General features: G+C 37.0%; 1 long non-coding RNA gene across 1 annotated transcript in view; it reads right to left on the bottom strand.

Annotated features, from left to right (window-relative positions):
* Positions 1–373: 373 nt before the first annotated feature.
* The window catches only part of LOC140639742 (uncharacterized), a 51,794-nt gene continuing 46,167 nt past the window's right edge, over positions 374–6,000 (bottom strand). Inside the window, exons 2-3 of the long non-coding RNA XR_012036354.1 lie at positions 2,281–2,315; positions 374–545 (exon numbers count right to left, since the gene is read on the bottom strand). This is a non-coding gene — a long non-coding RNA (uncharacterized lncRNA). The remainder of the gene's footprint in view (positions 546–2,280; positions 2,316–6,000) is intronic.

Below are 6,000 nucleotides of genomic sequence, written 5' to 3'. Positions count from 1 at the left end.
CAGCTAGCTGGCAGTTTTGAAAGAGAAAAATGAGCCCGTCAATTTGCAATGGATGGAAGCCCAGCCTAATAATCATCATTTTAATTTCTCAGTGTCAACATCTAGGTTGCAGTATGACTTAAAAAATTCCACTAAGCCAAATTACCCAGATAAAGCAGTCTGGTCTAATAGCTGTCTTGAGCAGGAGTGGAGAGAACACACAATGGTCCCTCCCCACACATAAAAAATAAAACCACAGGAAAAAACACACACTGTACTGCTCAATTAGAACAAGAGGGATTGTTTTGGGCTACACACAGGTGCATAATGAAGACCGATAATGATAGTTTATTAATGAATTCTCATAACCCCTGGTGAGGTAGGTGTTATTAAGATTCAGGTTCACATGGGGCAATGGAGGCTAAGTAACTCACCCAGGGCCACGCGGTGAATCAGTCCCTATGCGGGACACAGAGACGCCAAATTAGCTCCTGCCACACGGGCTCTAACGACTAGATTGTGGTTTGTCTTTGTCTTGGGATGAAATTAGCAGAAGCAAATTGGAGCTGAAGAGTCAAGAGATAGAAGGAATATTTGGTGATGGTTTCAGAAGGGAACGGAGAGGCAGTAAAGGGCTCTAAGGACATTGTAACATGCTTCAACGAATAGATAGGTAGCTTCTGGCTTTGAAATACATTAGGAACTGATTCTGCAACACATCACAAGCATTCAGGACTTGGAGCAGACGAGAGAAGGAGCAGAGGTAAAGTGACAAGTACAGAAGAGGAGGCTGATGTTCTGGACAGTCTATAGATATATTATGCAATGTGCTTACAACATAATGTTCTGGGTGAGCTATATACTATTACACAGTATTAATTGAGCTCTAGAAACTTACCTTGTTTGTCATGCTGTATAGAGAAGCTGCAGGCTTCTACCTTATTAACCGTAGCAAATATTAGGAGATATTCCTTTCTTTCTTTGTTTTCTTATTATTCATAATAATATGAATCATGTTCACTTATAAATATTTATAATTATCTATCACTCATATTGAAAAAAAAATCTAAATTTTTGCCACGGGTATCCAGGATGACTCAGTTCTGAACTTACAAAAGCAGTCCATGCATAACAAATCTCCAGTAATTTCAGATGGTTAATTAGTGCCTGCACAGCCATACCTGTCACCAATATGATGAGTTTCACTTTGATGCATCTCATTCTTCAGGTTTGTTATAGGTCCTTTATCAGACAGACATACTTTTTTCTCTTTGCCGTGTTTGTTCTAGAAATATTTCTGTTTAGTGGAACCCCATGATCCGTTAGCTCCACTGTTTTATCAAATATATCAAAAGCATGAAATCTCATGCCATTGCACAAAAGTAGTTTGGTGAGTTAGCATTCCAGTGCAGTTCATTCAAATTTACTAAATTCAGCTGAGAGTGAACTATTGATGCACAATCTTTGAAGCAAAATACTAGTGTATAGATTGCACAATAGCCAAGTCCTAGCTATCCCCAGTCACATGTCTTATTGTCTTATTTGCCATCCATGAGATCGCCATTTTTTAAGTCTAGAGGCATAATTATTATTCACCTAGAGAATACCTGTTACTTGAGATGCTTGGATGCTTTTCCTTTGTTGTTATTTTAAATAAGGGAAGCAAAGCTATCAGTGTGAAAATCATACCTGGAGTTCTCTACTTCTTTACACACCTCATCACTCCAGTATTTCTCAACAATATATACTTCAGGGAGCTTGATAGTCAAGAAACCAGAGACCTGTGTCCATAAGCACTTCTTTCTATATGGGTTATTTATGGAGTTATATCTTTATAGTCTCCTTAGCGATTAAATACCAAGGCATGGTTAGGATCGTTATAGAGAGAAAGGACATTTATAATAATGACTTCAGACTTTCTCACTTTATGGAAGCTCTTAAATCATTATCTAATATTAAATCAAATGACCATTTGGTATTATAGTTTTTTGTTTGTTTTTGTTTTTTTTTCTGGCAAGAAGGAAGAAAAACCTATAATACTTGTTTACCACCAGGCAAGCTATAACTTTTTTAAAAAAGGGACAGATACATCAAGTATTAATTGTGTTACTTCTTTAACAAATGATATTTAAAACTTATAAATCACAGTGTCTGTCAGGTGCATGTGTGTGTCTCAGAACTGGCCAACCCAAGTTGTCATCCATTAGAGTTTTACATTTTTATTATTTCATCCCTAACTTTCATTTTTACTAATTTAGTTTCTAACTTACTAAATAAGAACAGAGAAATGAAAAATCTTACCTTTTGTCTGCTTTGAGAAATGACTTCAGTGACATCTGAAACAAATGTTTGTATATGCTGGATTAAATGCATGTATGGATGTATATTGACATACATCATTTTTTCTTAGTGACGTATATAACATACTATTTCATTAAAAAATTAAAACTTAATAGAAAAAAAATATCAGAAGGGCCTCCAAAGGTTAAAGTGGCAAGGTAAGTCATTGAGGGAATTAAATGGCTCCTCCCTATTGCTTCAGTTGAAGGTTCTGGGAGCACCACACACCAGGAGGTATAGGGCAGAGAGTCTGGAGGTCTCAGGAGAGGTTGGGAGGAAATGACCTGCCAGAGGGAAGCATCTAGGTGGACCAAGGGAGAGGATGGACTGATGCTGCAGATGAGTCCAGGATAGCTTGTTCTATTGTTCTGCTGCATAGTGCCTGTATAGTTTTCTTTTTCTGCCTTTATGTTGCTTTATTACCAACATGCCTGGTTTTCTCTGGAACTGATGAGGAATTTTGGTCCCAAAAGCTTAGCTTTTGAAGGGAAATTAGAGATTTATTCAAACTGGCATCTAATACCCAAATCCTTAACATATTTTTCTTGCTATTTAGAAACCTACCTCTACCTGAATACTTGCAGTGAGAGCAAATTTACTGAATTTAAATGTAATGTTACGAATTCTGCCTCCCTTTCTTCATCTGTCTAATTCTGCCTTATGCAATAACTACAGCAAAGGTCATTTCAGGTGTCATGCTTCAGAGTTTTGAGGGAGCCATCCCTGGTGAGTTCCTCCTTTCTGACCTGAGATGCCATGTTGTTACCAGTTCTTCAGGTCACATGGTCCTGAAACCATCCTTATCTTCCTGGGTACTGTTTCCTGAATGCACACTGATTCAACAAGATAACAACATAAAGATATTTTCTTTATTTTTAAAATTTTAAAAAAGTTTTCAAAACATTTGAGAGAGAGAGAGAGTAAGAGAGAGAGCATATACACAGAAGCAGGGAAAACGGCAGAGGGAGAGGGAGAAGCAGGCTCCCTCTTTAGCATGGGAGCATGACTTGAGCTGAAAGCAGACACTTAACCCACTGAGCCACTGTGTGCCCTACAACAGATGTTTTCTATGAATGGAGATAATCTTCCAGATATGGTATAACTCATATAGTGTATAATAAGGATATCAATTGCTAAGGTTTAGATATCACACTCCTACCAATGACATTTGAATTTGCTTAAATGGTGATGAGCCGTATTACAGAATTGACTCAAAGAAAACATAGGGGAGGAAGAATAATGTTTCCTCTACCCTTCCCAGTTTTTGGCTGAAACCCCTTCCATCTCCCATAATGGAGGAAAACAAACATATTTAATGACATGTATATCTCCTATATACATGGGAGAGACACAGGAAAACTGAGTAACTTCCTGAAATGGCCCAAGCTTATAATGTAATAAGCTCATGAAGGGTAACAAAATCTACCACCCAAAAATGTGTCTCTGGCATAAAGTTTATCTTGAGCTGATTGTTTTTAAGTAACTGCAGACATAGGAAAAGCTCCGAAACTGGAGTAAGCTGGCCTTTTGTGCGACACCTTTAAATTACAAGGGAAATAAGATCTCACCTGAATGTGTGTCAATTTCTGCATCCTACACTTTGAAGCATATTGGTATACTATGGTGTTTCTTGGGTGAAAAACAAAAAGTAGTTAGGGGATTTAAGCAATGTCCTGTGAAGAACTGTCAAAGGAATTGTGGAGGCAGCATGAAGAAGAAATGATGTCTAGCTATTTCTTTTGAAAGTTCTCTGCAAATATCTGGACAACTGCCATCCGGGATGGTAAAAGTGAAACTTACTGATACATGTTAAAATAAGGCAAAACTGAACCCAATATCAAGAAGACTTTTCTTATTCTTATTTCTTATTATATGTATATTATTTTATATATATATAAAATATATTTTTGAATATATATATATTTTTTGAATATATATATATATATATATTCAAAAGTGGTATAGGCTATTTGGGGCATTAGCTACCTGTCCCAAATAATTTAAAGAGTAGAAAGTTACTGACTGAAGATACTGTTAAAGGCATTAACCTGTCTGGTATGGCCCTGGACTAAATTAGTTTTTCATATTAATGAGTTTACAAATATTTTTTGGAAACAAATAACATTAACATTTTTCCTCATTAAATGTTATTTTATTACTTTGGCCCAATAATTATTTTGTCATATCTTGTAATTTGGTGTCAATGTTGTTTTTATGTTTTTATTTAAATTATTGATATACAAGTGGTAGTAATATATTTCGGCATCACTTATTCAACACTTCATAGCATGTGAAAACCTATAAAGGAAACAATTGTTAAGGACACATTTTACCATTTTATTCTAAAGATATGGAAGACTTTGCTCATTGTTTTTCAATCACAGTCTTTGATCTACCATCTTATAATGATATAGTAATCCAAGGACGAAGCAAGAAGGCTAGAGGAAGGTGGTTTGGTATGACCCTATCTGCCCACTTGTGCTGACTGGTGTTACCAGACAAGGGACTGTTGCCCAATGTGCAGTAAGCCAAACATTGACACTGGTTAACCAGCTTCAGAGAAAAAGAGTTTTATTGCAGGGTGTCAAGCAAGGAGATAGGAGAAAATTTCCCAAATCCACCTCCCCTAAGAGTTAGGGTGGGCATAGATTGAGGATAAAAGTGTCAAAATGTCCTGGGCTTGTAGGTTGAATGGAATATGCTGATTGGATATAGGGACAAAGGGAGGTGTTCTCCTTTTTGGACATGTGCATTAAGGAATTGCCTCCTTATGGCATTCATGTTAAAAAAAAAAATGGCAGCATAAGCCTGATGAACAGGGGGAGATTTTGGGATGTGCCATCACAGAAGTTACTTTTGTTCACTCCTAGTCTCTTCTCAGTTGAAAAAGACTTTTCAGTTTGCTCCAGTCTTAGCTGGTCTTATCAGTGGTTGGTCTATTTTGGCAAAACAGGCTTGTAAATCAGTCAGATTAGCCATAGTTCTCTCAGGGTAGGATAGTCAAGCATTTGTTAATTTCACATGTCGATATATGTGTGTTAATCTCTGACATAGGACCCATTGGAAGATGTGGCAGAGGTTGAGGGATAGGGTCAGGGCACAATGGACTTCCAAGTCTTGGGTTGGCTAAAGGGGGACAGATCTTTTCAGAAGAATCCTCTGGGATTAAGCTGTGACTGTTTAGTCTGAGATGTGCAAATAATGAAGGGAGGATAGCTAGGATTGCAAAATGAAGCAGTGGTTTGGAGGGGGTTGAAGATATAAGATGATAGAACTTCCACATCTAGAAAATGACAGAAGTAAGAGTGGGCATAGGGTGGTAGAAGCTCTTGGTCAGCTCTGGAGTGGACAATGTAAAGGGAGGGTTCTGTTTGGGAGATGTGTTCAAAACAAAATTCATGATCAAATCAGCTTCTGCTCCAGCATTCACATAGATATGGACTTATTGACCCTCAGAAGACTGAGAGTGTGTCTAATGGCAGACACAATTCATTTGTTCTGTGATGTTTTGTCTGCAATATACTTTTCCTCCTTTTGTAGATTAGGATATTTATACATTTCTGATCCTAATTATCATCTTTAAATATCCAAAACTTTTCAAATATTCTAAATAGTGACATAGATAGCATTTTCAAATTCAGTCCATGATGTATAACATATTTTGGACCTAGACATTTAAAT

The sequence above is a fragment of the Canis lupus genome, chromosome 9 (genome assembly GCF_048164855.1).
Source record: "Canis lupus baileyi chromosome 9, mCanLup2.hap1, whole genome shotgun sequence".
NCBI classification, from domain to species: Eukaryota; Metazoa; Chordata; class Mammalia; order Carnivora; family Canidae; genus Canis; species Canis lupus.
The sequence above is the reverse complement of the archived record's forward strand: the minus strand, read 5'-3'. Positions and strand labels throughout refer to the sequence as shown.